Source organism: Gossypium arboreum, chromosome 11 (assembly GCF_025698485.1).
Source record: "Gossypium arboreum isolate Shixiya-1 chromosome 11, ASM2569848v2, whole genome shotgun sequence".
Classification (NCBI taxonomy): domain Eukaryota; kingdom Viridiplantae; phylum Streptophyta; class Magnoliopsida; order Malvales; family Malvaceae; genus Gossypium; species Gossypium arboreum.
In genome coordinates this window covers 124,878,116-124,895,220 of record NC_069080.1, presented here as the reverse complement: position 1 = coordinate 124,895,220, position 17,105 = coordinate 124,878,116, and the positions used below count along the sequence as shown (strand labels likewise).

At 37.3% G+C, this 17,105-nt stretch overlaps 1 non-coding gene across 1 annotated transcript; it reads left to right on the top strand.

Moving 5' to 3' along the window:
* The first annotated feature begins 5,173 nt into the window (after positions 1-5,173).
* Positions 5,174-5,280, top strand: LOC128284436 (small nucleolar RNA R71). Its single transcript, XR_008274863.1, has one exon. It is a non-coding gene; the product is annotated as a small nucleolar RNA R71 (small nucleolar RNA).
* The last annotated feature ends 11,825 nt before the right edge of the window (positions 5,281-17,105 follow it).

Sequence of the window (17,105 nt, the reverse complement as noted above, 5' to 3'; positions counted from 1 at the left end):
CATTACATAATCCAAAAGGCATTCTACGATAAGCAAACATACCGTATGGACATGTAAATATTGTCTTCTCTTGATCCTCAAGAGCTATCGAAATTTGAAATTAGCCAGAGAGTCCGTCTAGGAAACAATAATGTAACACCCCAAACCCGGCCTGAAAGTTTGGCTCAAATCTGGCGTGTCATATTGAAGTGTTTTTCGAAAACCATGTTTTCATTAAAAACCCTTCTTAATAATTAAAAACTTATACCCTTTTTAAACCTTGTCAGAAAACCTCAGCTAAATAACATTCTTAACAACTTTGTAAAAATCTTGGTAGTTGCGAAAGCTTAATTTAAAAACAATTGCGGCTACGTGATGTTTTGAATAACAGTAGTTGCTTTGGAAAACCGTGTTCTAATACTAGCAATTATAAGTACAATAAATAAAATTCCAAATTTGAAATCCAGAAAATTACAATGGCTTTACTACAACCCACACAAAACATTTAAAAGTAATAATCGAAACTATAAAATAAACAGTGTATGTGGCTTCCTCCGAGCCCCTCGTAGCTCCGATCCGTCTAAGGCTGGAAATTACCTGAAAGGTTAATAAGTGGGGTGAGTTTACGAAAACTCAGTGTGAAATCCCCTACTATAAAAAGGAACAGTCAGTCATATAAAAGAATTAAAAATCTAGCCCCAGCCTTACTCACAGTTTCAATATCAATTGGGCCCTAACCCACTATAACAGACAGTACCAGATGGGCTTTAACCCATTACAGAATAAGAAACATTATCAGAACTAGAATCGAATCGAATCGAATCGAATCGGTGTGACGTAATCGAATCGAAATCGATGTCGTAATGTAATCAAAATCGAATGTGAATGCAATCCCAACCCAATCCAGTCGTATACACCCCCGTACCAACCCTACACTCCATGTGAGGAATAGCTCAACCCACCCAAATTACACTCCACGGTTGCGGCATTGTCGCCAGAATGAATATTGTGACAGAGTCACCAGATCTGAATATTTGTGGCATAGCCACCAGAATCAGATAATGTGGCAAAGCCACTTAACAGAATACATAGCACAAAGCCATCAATAACTGTAATTACTTCGGCTCATAGCCATCAGTGACGGTAATATAACTGGCACACAACCTTCAGTAAATATGATCGACACAGAGTCGTCAACAAATATGTTAGGCACATAGCGACAGGTAAATACGTTTGGCACGAAGCCATAGTCAAGATGGCACAAAGCCATATTTAGGTTGGCACAGAGCCATCGATAACGGGTCTATAATCGATACGAAGCCCACAATATCGATACGAAGCTCACAATAACGACACACAGCCTTTGGTAACATGATCGGCACTCAGCCATCGATCAGTCCACAGTCGTCTCGGGTGACCCGTGCGACCTTAACAGATCAGATCTTCCTCCGTACGAAATCCCAACCCATGCAACATGTCATGTATGCAGAATGTCATGCCCATATTTGAATCAAACAATTACAGTCAAGTCATTCATATCACGAACATATATTCACAATCAAATCCGTCAACCACACAATCCAAGTCAGTCACTTGCCCACAAGGGCAAAACAGACATTTAACACCCTAGGGGCAAAATGGTAATTTTACCCCACAAGGGTATCTCGGTAATTCTACCCTACAGGTGTATTTCGGTAATTCTATCCTACAAGGGTATTTCAGTAATTCTACCCTATAGGGCTATTTCGATATTTCTACCCTACAAGGGTATTTCAGTATTTCTATCCTATAAGGGTATCTCAATAATTTTGTAAATCGAGGGTAAAACGGTAATTCTGTAAATCGGGGGTACTTTGGTAATTTTACAAGTCGAGGGTATTTCAGTAATTTTACAAATCGAGAGTATTTCAGTAATTTTGCAAACTGAGGGTATTTCGGTAATTTCACAAATTAAGGGTATCTTGGTAATTTTACAAACCAGGGGTATTTTGGTACTTTGTAAACCAATGGTATTTTGGTAATTTTACAAACCAGGGGTATTTTGGTGATTTGGTAAACTAAAGTATTCTAAACAGGGATAACAATACGAATGGGCCTAAAGCCTTTCTCGGCCCAAATGGGCCCACACGCTCGTGTGGCCCTTTTAGCCCAAATCTAGCCACAGATATGAGATTCACCTAGCCTAGTCCAATATTTACTACACAATCAACCAACTTATCCAATTGGGCCTGTAGGCCCATTGGGCCCACATGACCCCTTTTGGCCCATCGCGGCCCGAAGTAGCCATCCTACAGCTAGAGTAGTGAGAAATACACACCTGATTGGAGACTGGAGTTAATCCACGCCCGAGCACTCTTAATGACGCCCAACCCAAACGAGCACGCCATAAAGCGAAAGGGATCACCAAGAAAGGTACCTTTACTCTCCTAATGGTTCTCTCTATTTAAAGCCGACCAGATCCACTCTTTTGTTAGCTTCCGATGTGGGATCCCTCCATCATCGTGGTTTAATTTCAACACCAACTCTTGCTGCCCCTCGTTAGCAAAATAAATGCTCTTTGCTTGCCATGGGATTCGAACCCATGCCTCCCCTTAAATGCTCCACACGCTACTTGCCACTAAGCCACAAGGCTTTTTGTGTCACAATTTCTCCAACAATATTCTTAAGGCCTACCTACTACACCCAGGGTTTGATTCACCTTAAACCAAAATTTTTGCTAGAGTCCAGGTTTGAACCCAAGACTTTTCCAACACTTCTCAGCACACTTAACCACTAAAACAAGCCTTCAACTACGAAATTTTCATGCACAACAGAATATTATAAGCTGCCTTCAACCGCTCCCATGCTCAAGGCCCAAAACTTCTAGGCCTAAATTTAGGGTGTTACAAATAAAACATATGCCGAGATAATCTTTCCAACATTTAATCAATGAATGGTAAGGGAAAGTGATCTTTTCTTGTGGCATCATTCAATTTCCTGTAGTCAATACAAACTCTCAAATTTGTGACTGTTCTTGTTGGAATTAATTCATTCTTCTCATTGGCTACTACAGTCATGCCTCCCTTCTTTGGAACAACCTGCACAAGACTTACCCAAGTACTGTCAGAAATAGGATAAATAATACCAGCATGTAGAAGTTTAATTACCTCGGCTTTAACAACTTCTTTCATGTTGGGATTCAATAGTCTTTAAGCTTGCACACACGGTTTATATTCATCTTCCATTAAAGTTTTGTGGGTGCAGAACGAAGGACTGATCCCTTTAATGTCAGAAATCTTCCAAGCTATGGCTCTTTTATGCTCCCTTAGTACTTGTAATAACTTATTTTTCTCATTGGGTTATAAGTTAGAAGCGATAATCACTAGTAGTGTTGAATTGCCTCCGAGGAAAGCATACTCTAAGTGATCTGGTAATTGCTTCAATTCCAATTTAGGAGGTTCTTCAATAGAGGGTTTTTGTTTTAGTTCGTCGTTTATTTCAATACCCTTATAGTTCTTTTGTCTTGGGGAAGACCCTTTAGAGATTAAATAAATTTTTATCTTCCCTATCTCAGTGGTATCGTCATTAGCCTCCTCTCCTTCGACAAGACACAGTTCCAACGTGTCTTTATGAATGATTTCCTAAAGAGAATCTTGAATAGAATGATTAATAGAGTCAACAAAGTAACAGGAATCATCTTGTTCTTTAGAGAATCGTATGGTATCATAAATTTTAAAAATAATCTCTTCGTCAACTACCCTAAGCACAAGTTTACTGTCACCTACATCAATGATAGCGCTAGTAGTAGCTAAGACCAAAGATTAAAGGTACCTCAACATCCTCATCCATGTCCAGCACAACAAAATCAATAGGGAGTATGAATTTTTCTACTTTCACAATGACATCTTTAGTAATACCCCTAGGATATTTAATAGATCTATCAACTAATTAAATACTCATCCTTGTGGGTTTTGGTTCCCCAAGACCAAGCTGCTTGAACATTTTATAAGGCATCAAATTAATACTGGCACCTAAATCAACTAATGCTTTCTCAATATTCAAACTACCAATTAAATAGGGAATAGTGAAACTTCCTGGGTCTTTCAACTTGGTTGGTAGCTTGTTTTGAAGAATAGCTGAACATTCCTCGTTGAGTTCCATGGTAGATAGCTCTTCAAACTTCCTTTTATTTATTAGAAGCTCTTTCAGAAATTTAGCGTATGTAGGCATTTGCGAAATAGCTTCAACAAATGGTAAGTTAATATGTAGCTATTTAAAAAGTTCAAGAAATTTACCAAATTGTGCATCCATACGGTCTTCAACTTTGTTGGATATGGGATCGGTTGTTTATATTCTTTAAGCATCAGTGTTACACTTACTTCGGGTTTTACCTCCTCGTCCTTTTCCTTATCAGATTCTTGTGGCAACTTCTTTTCAGGTTCAGTTAACACTTTCCCATTCTTCAATGTAACTGCTTTTACATACTCTCTTGGGTTGGGTTGGGTTCAGTGTTACTAGGCAGACTACCTTTTTTCCTTTCTGAAACTAATTTAGCAAACTGCCCAATTTGATTTTCGAGCCCTTAAATTGATGCTTGTTGATTTTTCAAAGCTGTCTCGGTGTTTTGGAAACGAGTCTCTAACACCGAAATAAATTTTCAAACATCTCTTCAAGGTTCGATTTCTTTTCTTGCCGATAAGGTTGCTGCTGAAAAACCGGAGGGGGTGGTGGCGGTCTTTGATTTCCTTGACCACCCCAAGAGAAGTTTGGGTGGTTCCTCCAACTTGCATTGTAGGAATTACTGTAAGGATTATTTTGAGGTCTATGATTATTACCCATATAATTCAGTTGCTCATTTTCCATGATAAGACCGTAGGGTAAATTTTCTGAATTGCCTATTCCACCTCTACTCGTGTCACACTGCATCACTAGATGTACTTGCTTAAAACCACATAAACCATCAATCTTTCTATTTAAAAGTTCTACCTGATTTGACAACATGGTAATCGCATCAACGTTAAAAACACTAACTGCTTTTGTCGGCTTTGTCCTCATAACTTGCCACTGATAATTATTCAGTGACATCTCCTCTATAAAATCATAAGCCTCCTCAGGTGTTTTATTATTTATAGTACCACCGGCAGCTGCATCGATCATTTGCCTAGTTGAAGGGTTCAAACCATTGTGGAAAGTCTGGACCTGTAGCCATAGAGGTAACCCATGGTGAGGGCACCATCTCAATAGGTCCTTATACCTCTCTCATGCATCATATAAAGTTTCTAAATCCATTTGCACGAAGGACAAGATATTGTTCCTCAACTTAGCTATCTTAGCTGGTGGGAAGTATTTCAATAAAAATGTCTCGGTCATTTGATCCCAAGTAGTGATGGAACCTCATGGTAAGGAGTTCAATCACTGCTTAGCCTTATTTCTCAATGAGAAGGGGAATAATTATAGGCGAATTTCATTATCAAAATGTCATTTATCTTGAAAGTATCACAAAACTCTAAGAAATTGGCCAAATGAGTATTTGGGTCTTCATCCTGCAAACCATCAAACTGAACAAACTATTGAATCATTTGAATAGTGTTAGGTTTCAATTCAAAATTATTTGCAGCAATAGTAGGTCTAACAATACTCGATTCAGCCTCCACTAAATTAAGCTTGGTATAGTCGTACATAGTATAAGGAGTAAGATTCTAATTTACAGGATTCACGGCAACCATAGGAGGTAACAGCATGTTTTAGCCATCTCCTCAGTGATATTGGTATCGTCCTCATGTTCTTCCTCTATATACTGTAGACTCTGCCTTAGTTCTCTATGATTTTTGTGAGCTGTGCTTTCAATTTCACCATCAAATAGTAGAGGTCCTGACGGGTTTCTTCTAGTCATAAAATAAAGAAACCTAAAAGGAACAAACAAAAGAAAAATTAGTAAACAAAGAATTAAAACTAAAATAAAATGCAATAAAAATAAAATTGGCTAAATTAATAAAAATCAAGCGTTCCTCATATCTTAGTCCCTGGCAACGGTGCCAAAAACTTGATGATCATTTTATGAATCACTAAACTAGACTACGATCACGACTAAGGCAAGCGTGCCTATCGAATGGTAGTATAGCTATGGTGAGTTCAGAATATCGTATCCACAAGGACTAAAAGTACTAGTATTAACTATATTTCTATTATTTAGCCTAAAATTAAAGGAATTTGTTTTAATCTAAAATTAACTAAACTAATTAACTAATGAACGCGACAGAGAGTGAAGAAAATAATCAAATAAACTAATGATAAAGACAATACCCAAGGAAGAATCCACCTAGGCTTCACTTATTATTCTAATTTTGAATTAAACGATTTATTCACTTGTCTTGATCCGTAGAAATCCCTAAATTATGTTAATATCTCTTTCGAGACTAAGAACAACTGACTCTAGTTTGATTAATTGAAATCTCTTTCTAATTAAAACCCCTCTTGTCGCATTAACTCGATCTATGGATTCCCTTATCAGATTTGAGTTTAATCCGACATATTTATGTCATCCTATTTCTGGGATTGCAATCAACTCCGCTTAATTATGCTAGATCTTCTCTTAAACAGGGACTTTTGCTCCACTAATTAAATACATCAAACTTTAATTAATATCCTGAAAATATTAAGGAAAGAATTAATAACACATAATTAAGAACAAGAACAAGTATTTATCATGTAATTCAAAAAATTAAGTAATAAGATCCATCAGAGGTTTCATCTTCCCTAGGTATCTAGGGAATTTAGTTCATAATTTTGGGGAAAAACATCTCAAAAATAGGAAAACAACAAAACATAAAGAAACCCAAAAAATTCGAAAGAAATTGAATGGAGATCTTTAGTCTTGAAGGAGATCCTACTTTCGAGTTGAATCTGTTGGCATTCTTCGAGTAATTTCTGCTTTCTACTCTGTGTGTCCCCTTTAGGTCTACTTCTAGTGTGTTTATATAGACTTTAGAATGTTCAAAAATCCTAAAAATTATCTTTTTCGCGTGCTTGGGAAATAGAGGGCAATATTGACACAGGCTGCCACATGGGCGTGTGGCTAGCCCGTGTGAATCACACGAGCATGTGCTCAGCCCGTGCGAAAATGGTCTTGGCCGTGTGGATCTTTAAATCTGCCCGTTTTCGCTCCTTTTGTTCCCCTATACTTTCCTAAGTATAAAACATGAAATTAATGGATTAGGAGCATCAAATTCACTAAATTATATAATAAATCATCCAAAAACACACTAAGCATGGGATTAAAAAGTGTTATATTTTTGGTTTATCAAAAGCTGTAGCATATTCAAAATAAATTCTATCTTGTGAATGGTGAACCAAATTTCCATTTAATTCTTGAGTGATGTGCAGGGTTATTTGACAATGGAAATGGCACAATAATTCCTTATAATTGGATTTCGTGTTAATTCTAATATTGATAGATGTACTTGTAAATAGTAATGAGTAGGGTTGAATTTATTGGTGATAATTTTTTCTTTAATAAATGAGTAAAATAAATATAAAAATAAGGGTAAAATTAAAATCTAAAATTAAAATTAAATCGATATGAAAAAGAGATCCTAAAATAAAATAAAAAATTAATGAGATGAAGTTCTACCCAAAGGGAAAAACCTTCGTTTGATTCAAGATTGTGATAGTCGATGCAAAGATGATTTGCAATGTTCTTTAATAAATTAATTATAGTTGCTTAAATTGCCTATCAACCAATCTCTTCTTACCTTTTAATAATTAAGACAGTCTCCATTACATACTTATATTATCGATAAACAACCCTATAGCAATAGCTTAAGATTTAATCAATTAATAGCATTAAGAATGAAAGCAACCCAATTCTAATCAACAAGTGCTGGAAAATATGGACATCACATATATAACAAGGGTAATTATGTGTTATTATTTACTATCACAATAGGTTAGCCCAAATTAAAAGTGATGTAATTTGGTTAAAGTTTATTGGGCTTTACTTATTAAATAAAGTATGGGTTAAATATGTGTAATTACTCTAGTAACTAATTTCTAATTGATGATAGGCTGATTAGAAATTCGAGCTAATGTGCCAAAGTTATATATTAGGGTTATGGTCCCCAAATTACACAACAAAGTAACTTTTATAATATCCCATCTTTATATAAAAGAGAGTCAGATTCTTTAGATTACTTGTGTGCTTGTAACACTTCAAAATATGTCTAGGAGTTTTCAGTTTATTTTAGGGATTTTAGCATTAGAGTGTTTGAAATTTTACGACATGGTATATCAGTAAAGTTTTCAAATATGGTTTTTAGAAAATTAAATCAATTTTTGAAAATTAGTTTTAAATACCTTTAATTTTGAAAATAGGATTGATTTGTAAAAGAGTCAAAACTTAGAGTTTTTAAGAGGCAAATAAACCAAACTTCAAAAATCAACCTATTTTCCCCTCTATCTTTATAAAACCCGAATAGTTCCTTTCACCCTTTATGTTTTGTTGTCCCTTTCTCCTCCAAACCCTAATCCCTCAATCTTGATTCCTAAACTCTATTCATTTTGATTTTTATCACTCTTCAAGCTATAAACCTTTATTGAAACTAAACACCATAGTGTTTTTCCATTGTCAAGCTTTCGGGTTTTTGATCAAATGCTCAATTTTTTGTCATCTAAGGTAATGGTTCAACTCCTAAATAGTTTTAAATGTTATTTAGTCTTTAAAACTAAGTTTTTAGCTATTAAATTGCATTTTTTGAATAAAAGCCGAAAATTAGCTCATTAATGGTGGATTTCAAGATTGAGTAAAAAAATGATTTCAAAGTATTATTCAATTATTTTTGATATGATTAAGAGGATTCTAAACTTACTATAAAGTTTTCGTTAAAGATTTCTTGAATTTTAATGAATTTTTGGAAAATAGCCATAAAACATGTTGAAAAAGTCGATACCATGAATTAAGTATTTTATTGTAGTTTAAAGGTTGAGAATTAGTCGTATGTGAAATATAAGATGAATGAAATTGGTTTTAGGTGGAAAGATTAGTTGTAGATTTAGATAGTCGAATTTAAAGTTTGTTATGCTAAAGGTTTTGACTATATGAGAACATAGCTTAGTCTTAAGTTTTTTATTGATTGTGGTGAGTCCTTAACTGATTTTTGAATTTATTGTTGTGTGAATTATTATGTTGAAGTTTTAGATTTGATAAAACCTTCTACGAGTAGAGATAAAGGTAAGAAAAAGCTTGTTTGAGCTTTCGTCTTTTGGGCAAAAGCATAACTAGTGAGTGCTTGGAATAGTTGCTTGTGGACATGACTCAATAAATTATTAGGGAATTTAGTAATAGCCTAAGCCCCTACACTAAATTTTGAGTGCAAGCTTTCTCATACCTATGTTACCATGTGAACAATGTGCTTATGTGTTTGTGAATATGTGAATTGAAATGAGATGCTATTAGATGTGTTATGTGGCTATGATAAACATTGTGAAAGTGCAAATGTGTACATGTTTATGCATACGTTAAATGTTAATGACATTGTTTTACTGAAGGTACAAATATGTAATATAGTCACGGATAGTCGATAAGAGATATGTGTTTGATTTCAAATATTTTGGCCTTGTGATCTTGAAACTGTTGGATATAGTTGGCATGCCATAGGATTATGAGCACCCACTTATACGTATAGTTATTTAGGGCGTTGAGGCCTTGAGACAAGTTGGAGGGATAAGGGAATGTAAGCTAAGCTCCATTCAATGGGACATGTGATGGGAAATAAGGAGAATGTTAGCTTTATGCTTCATTTTTGGGACATGTTTGACTGTAGGAGTCTATGTGGTATGTTGGAGATCCATGTATCTGATGAGTGATGATAGAGCTCACTTTTATGTTTAATAGCTCAAGTGCCAAATTATCTGAAATTATGAATATCTATATATATGACATGTAACCTTGATGTAATTTATCTATAACATGTTTATGAGAATTGTGAAATATGCTTAAAAGAGAGTATGTTTACCATGTAAACGAACTAGTAAAAATGCACAAGTAAGTATAATATGAAACTAGTAAAAGAGAGTTATGTTATATGGTTGTTTTGTTGATACTTGATGAATTGTTTGCATTGTAGTTATTCTGAGCATTCACTGATCTTGTTAAGCTCACCCACTCCTTTCTTAACACCCTTACAGAGTACTGAAGTGTCGGTGTGAGAGGTGTGGTTTCCAAGTTGTGATTCAAGCAAGTCCATTTGTTATTTCATAGGTGTTATCTATTTATCTATGTTTGGGGAATAAGGCAATGTGGTGGACTTGTTTATAGCCATGTTAACTTTTAGACATTTTATTGGTTTTTTGTTTGGTTTATAAGGATTGCATGTTATTGTTATGATTGGATTCATGAACATGAGGATAAATTTGTGTTCTAACTACTGGTTATATCATGTTAACTCTCACATCTTTTATTGGAATGGGGGATTTGGTAACACCTAAGATTTTTAATTGGGCATCTACCAACCCTAAAATTATTGCTACATCTTCTATTATTTGTCGTCTCATGGATGATATCGCTTCACACAAGGTAATTTTTCCCCTTGAATCTCGCTAGAGTATATTCTATAACATACTGTAACACGCCAAAAATCCCGAAATCCAAAAATCTCGAAATCTCAAATTCTCAAAATCCCAAATTTTCTTTATTTTCGATTTTGATAAAAATTGTGTTTAATATTCTTATCCAAGCGCTAATTCTAGTAGGTCTTAAAGGGTAGAAGATATTATAATTTAATTATTAAAAGAATCAGGGCTGACAAGTAGGTGGGCTTTTGAATAAATGAAGAAACAGTTGGACACAAAAAGAGCCTGTGGTGGAGTGGCTAAGTGACGCCACATAAGGTGTAGTGAGGTGGCATTAATAGCTAGCAAGGGGGTCTAAGGTTCGAATCCTAGCTTAGTATTTTTAGAGTTTAATTTTTGCCTTCTAGAAGGATGGAAGTGGTGTGAAGATAGACTCCAAGGGGAGTCATCAGAAGAGAAAATTAAGGAAAGGATCAAGGGGTTATCAGGGAGAAAAACGAGGAGATGAGAAGTGAAAAGTGATGGAGCTGAATTGGAAATTGCGCATTGAAAATTCAGCTATAAGGGCTATAAATAGGGGCCGAATACAGGGTTGCCAGGCTACTGCCGAAATTCTTTTTCATCTTGTTACCGAAAACCCCTTTCTCCAAAAGCCAAAAACCCTTTTCTTTTCAAGATCCAAAAAGTCGAAAACCCTTTTGTTTTTCTTTCTTTTCTTCCTTTCGATTTCTATTCTTCTCTACACTATTTTTTTTGTTTCACTTAGCCAATTTCTTCTTCTACTCTTCTTCTTTAATCTGTACCAAATAAACCTTATTCACCATACTAAGTTTGAAAAGTCGAAAAGCCAAATCTCCCAAGGGTTGAATACTCTTTGACCGAATCTAGTGTAAGTGTTGCTCTTCCAATCGGTTTTCTATGCTAGGTATCAATTATTTTCCCTCATTCTTCCAATCGACTTTGGTAGGGAATTAGTATCGGATCTCGGATCTTAGCTCTCTGCCGAATTGATCTTTAAGTGTTTGCGATTTTGGTAAGCATTCCTCATCCATTGGCTAAGGTTGGCCGAATAGCCATTGTAAGGTAAAGGGACTTGTGTTGGATATGAGTCACCTATTATTTTGTTTTTAATAGTTATGATTGGTGCAGATCTAGGAGTTGATCGTGGTTAGTGAAGGGGTTGTTATATTTATCGCGCAAGCTAAGGTTAAGATGAGATTCTGGCTTTTGGTAAAGTATTCGATAAGTATGTATGATTAATCTTTGAGTGATATCGATTGTAGGTTTGGGCTAAGGAGATCGCATCACGCTTACTTACCAGGTGTGTACTGCACACACATTATGTATCGGCAAAAGCCAAAATGCCGAAAAATCGAAAAGCCGAAACGCAAAAAGCTGAAAGTTTGGCTACGGTAGTCTTGCAAGTGTGCGAACACTCGTAAGGGGGAGACCGATTGGTTGCCTGAGGCCCACGGGCAATTCTATGGACTTGGGTTGTGATTAGGCCATATGGGCCGAAATAGGCTAAATGGGCCCGATGGGCTGTTTAGCCATAATAGGTAAAAACTGAATATTGATGCTATGTGATAGAAATTTGTATGTGAGCATGAATATGAATGTGACTGGGCCTAACGGGCCATATAAATGTGATTTGGGCCTAATGGGCCATATACAGATGATTTGGGCTTAATGGGCCATATGAATATGATTGGGCTTAATGGGCCAGATACAGGTATGTGAAATTGTTTGGGCTTTGTAAGGGGTTATAGGCCTAGTATATGATATCCACATAAGACTTAATTAATATATTACGACCATGGACAGGACAAAGGGGTTAAGGTGTGGCAACGGGTATATGCATGTCTAGGATTGGATCTAGGGAGAGCTTGGTACTTAAGCGATCTTAATGACTCACCTCCTCTTCTCTGGAATCCTACCTCGTGCATAGTATTCGTTCATCTTAGCTTGCAGGACTTGTTAACGGGCCAAGGTAAGTGAAAACCATAATTAAGGAAAAATTATCGAAATGCCCCAAAGGGTAAAAATGACCAAAATACCCCTAGGTGTTGAATGTAAGTTTAATGGATGTGACATGCATACATATGATATTCAGCTTAGGTTGCCTATCGGTTGGGAATTTTGGAACGGAGGAAGTATATGAGGATCGCATGGTTACTTGACAATCGTGGATCCACCGACGACTTTTAAAGCCCAATATGTAAATGAAGGTAGTTTCGCAATCGGGCTAGCATGGTGTGTGCGTTGGGTGGGTCGATATTTATATCCCCACATGGTGTGACGGGGGACGGAGTTGGTGTGTAGCGGATGGATAATTTGGATGGGATTGTATTGCATGATTGATGAATAATATTTTTTTTGAATGCTTGTTTTTGCCAAGGGTTGTACACACTGAGTTTGCGAAAACTCACCCCCTCTTTTATTTTATTTTCAGGTGATGCTCAGTTGAAGGTTCGATGTTTGGAGGGACTCTGGGTGGCCAGCAAGCAAGATGATTTGGACTTGGGTTTTTTTTTAAGCGTTTAAGTTTTTATTTCTTTTTAAGTATGTTCCAGACCAGATTGTAATAAGGTTTTCATTGTGTTATTATTACTTGAATTTTTATTATTATTTTTTTTGTAATCATGAGAAGTTAAACATGGTTTTCTTAAATTATAGTATATTTTCTACGTTTTTGCAACTAAATTTTTAAATGATGAGTTTTCTTAAATCAAATGTTTTAAAAAAGGCTTTCGTAAATGGCGAAAGGTTTTTTTTTTAGTTATTTAAGGTTTCTTTTATTTTAAGAAGGGTTTTCAATGAAAATACGATTTTCGCTAAAACACTTCAATGTAACACGCCAGATTCGGCCATAACGTCTAGGCCAGATTTGAGGTGTTACATTTAGTAGTATCAGAGCCCAGGTTGTAAAACTCGGGCTATGAAGTGGGCCTTATTACTATTCAGTTTCTTTTTCCGTTTAAAAAATATTGGATCACACTATTATGGAAAAGAGAAATCTTGCTGAGCGGCACACCGAATCTCCGACGTCGACCCTAGTAAGTACTTTTATTTCTTTAAGTTTATTTAAATTGTTTTATAGTAGATAGTTAGAGGGCTACTTTAGATGATTGTGAAAATGGAACTAAAGCCCGTAAGATCTGAAAACTGTAGAGGATTTTCGAGAATGATCTTCTCTTTAAATATTTTCATAAAACATCGGTGTAAGTATTAAACTAACTAAAATTTCATAAAATTTTAATCCAGATAATACATGAATCGATGATGAGTGCTATAAGAAGTGCAAGAGGCCGTGGCCGAGGCCGCGAAAGTGTTAGGACTGAATTATCGACATCGAGCTATATGCCTGATGTTGGAGTAGAAGAGGCTCTGGCCTCACCTGTGGCTAGGAATAGACAGTATGATCAGGCCACAGGAGAAGATGCATTATCACAGGCGATGTTAAGGATTTTTGAAAGGGTCGCTGGGCCCAATAATGGGAACAGAAATCGGGGGTCCATTCTAGGACGACTTCGATCGAACGGGGCTGAGATCTTTAAGGGTGTGGCTGGTGTGGCTTCTAACGTGGCTGAATATTGGTTGTAGGCCATGGAAAGGATAATGGAGGATCTGGACTGTTCACCTGAACAAAAGCTGAAAGGGGCAGTGTCACTGCTAAGGGAAGAAGCTTACCAGTGGTGGCTGACAGTGAAAGAGGGTACTCAACCTGAGTAGGTCACTTGGGAGTTTTTCCAAGCTGCATTCCAAGGGAAGTATGTGGGTGCAAGCTATGTCTATGCTAGAAGAAAGGAGTTCCTAAACTTGACCCAGGGAAACAAATCGGTGGCGGAGTATGAGGCCGAGTTTCTACGTCCTAGTAGGTATGCAAGATTTATGGTGGCAACGAACTATGAGTGTTGCGGTAGGTTTGAGGATGGACTAAGAGATAGCCTTAGGGTTTTGATAGCTTCACAAAGGGAGCGAGTTTTCTTGAGTTAGTGGAGAAAGCAAAGATAGCAGAGGAGGTAAAGCGCACGGAGCGCCTAAATCGAGAAAAAGAATAGGGTAAGAGTAAAAGGGAGGCCGAGACTCCTGGTGTTTGACAGATGCCTAGGGCTAGGGCCAGAGTTAATGGGCCAGATAGAGCAGGGGCCCCTGCTGTTAATCCAGGGGTGCCACTTTGTGCTAATTGTGGGAAAGGTCATGTAGGCGAGTGTTGGAAGAGGAAGGGAGCTTGTCTAGCTTGTGGATCTATGGAGCATATGATCAGGAATTGCCCTAGAATGTCAGCTCAGGTGCCAGTCGTGGACCGAGGTGGTGTACAGCCACCGAGGGGTGGTCAGCTACTGCCGAGAGGCCATGATCAGGCCAGGGGTGGAAACAGTTTGGGTCATGGAACAACATGTAGAGGTGCTGGTCATGCTGAGGCGAGGCAGCCAGCTTTGGTATATGCAGCACATCATCAAGATGATGGAGACGCTCTAGAGGTGAATAATGGTACATACTTACCCATGTGTGCTATTTACCTAAGCTGGAATTAGAGTGCGCAATGGAAGTGTGGTATGGTAGTTTGTGTTAGTTGTTGGAAATTTTGAGGGAAAAATTTCTTTTAGGGGGTAGAGTTGTAGCGCCCCAAAAATCTCGAAATCCAAAAATCTCGAAATACCAAATTCTCAAAATCCTGAAATTTCTTTATTTTCAATTTTGAGAAAAATTGTGTTTAATATTCTTATCCAAGCGATAATTCTAGAAGGTCTTAAAGGGTAAAAGAAATTATAATTTAATTATTAAAAGAATCAAGGCTAACAAGTAGGTGGGCTTTTGATTAAATGAAGAAATAATTGGATACAAAAAGAGCCTGTGGTGGAGTGGCTAAGTGACGCCACATAAGGTGTAGTGAGGTGGCATTAGTAGCTAGCAAGGGGGTCCAAGGTTCGAATCCTAACTTAGTATTTTTAGAGTTTAATTTTGGCCTTCTAGAAGGATGAAAGTGGCGTGAAGATGGACTCCAATGGGAGTGCTCAAAAGAGAAAATTAAGGAAAGGATCAAGGGGTTATCAGGGAGAAAATTGAGGAGATGAGAAGGGAGAAGTGATGGAGCCGAATTGGGAATCGGGCATGGAAAATTCAGCTATAAGGGCTATAAATAGGGGCTGAATATAAGGTTGCCAGGCTACTGCCGAAATTCTTCTTCACCTTGTTGCCAAAAACCCCTTTCTCCAAAACCCCAAAACCCTTTTCTTTTCAAGATCCAAAAAGCCGAAAACCCTTTTGTTTTTCTTTCTTTTCTTCCTGCCGTTTTCTATTCTTCTCTACACAATTTTTTTTGTTTCACTTAGCCGATTTCTTCTTCTAGTCTTCTTCTTTAATCTGTACCAAATAAACCTTATTCACCATACTAAGTTTGAAGAGCCGAAAAGCCGAATCTCCCAAAGGCTAAATACTTTTTGACCAAATCTAGTGTAAGTGTTGCTCTTCCAATTGGTTTTCTTTGCTAGGTATCGATTATTTTCCCTCATTCTTCCAATCGACTTTGGTAGGGAATTAGTATCAGATCTCGGATCTTAGCTCTCTACCGAATTGCTCTGTAGGTGTTAGCGGTTTTGGTAAGTATTCCTCATCCATTAGCTAAGGTTGGCCGAATAGCCATAGTAAGGTAAGGGGAGTTGTGTTGGATACGAGTCACCTATTATTCTGGTTTGAATAGTTACGGTTGGTGCTGATCCAAGAGTTGATCGTGGTTAGTGAAGGGGTTGTTATACTTATCGCGCAAGGTAAGGTTAATGTGAGATTCTAGCTTTTGGTAAAGTATTTGATAAGTATGCAAGATTAATCTTTGAGAGATATCGATTGTAGGTTTGGGCTAAGAAGATCGCATCACGATTGCTTACCAGGTGTGTGCATACACTGTACACACATTATGTATCGGCAAAAGCCGAAATGTCGAAAAGCTGAAATGCCAAAATGCCGAAAAGTCGAAAGTTTGGCTACGGTAGTCTTGCGAGTGCGCAAACACTCGTAAGGGGGAGACCGATAGGTTGCTTGAGGCCCACGGGCGATTACGTGGACTTGGGTTGTGATTTGGCCATATGGGCCGAAATAGGCTAAATGGGCCCGATGGGCTGTTTAGCCATAATAGGTAAAAACTGAATATTGATGCTATGTGATAGGAATTTGTATGTGAGCATGAATATGAATGTGACTGGGCCTAACGGGCCATATAAATGTGATTTGGGCCTAATGGGCCACATACAGGTGATTTGGGCTTAATGGGCCAGATACAGGTCTGTGAAATTGTTTGGGCTTTGTAAGGGGTTATAGGCCTAGTATATGATATCCACATAAGACTTAATTAATATATTGTGACCGTGGACAGGACAAAGGGGTTATGGTGTGGTAACGGGTATATGCATGTCTAGGATTGGATCTAAGGAGAGCTTGGTACTTAAGCGGTCTTAATGACTCACCTCCTCTTCTCTGGAATCCTACCTGATGCATAGTATTCATTCATCTTAGCTCGCGGGGTTTATTAACGAGCCAAGGTAAGTGAAAACCATAATTAAGGAAAAATTACCAAAACGCGC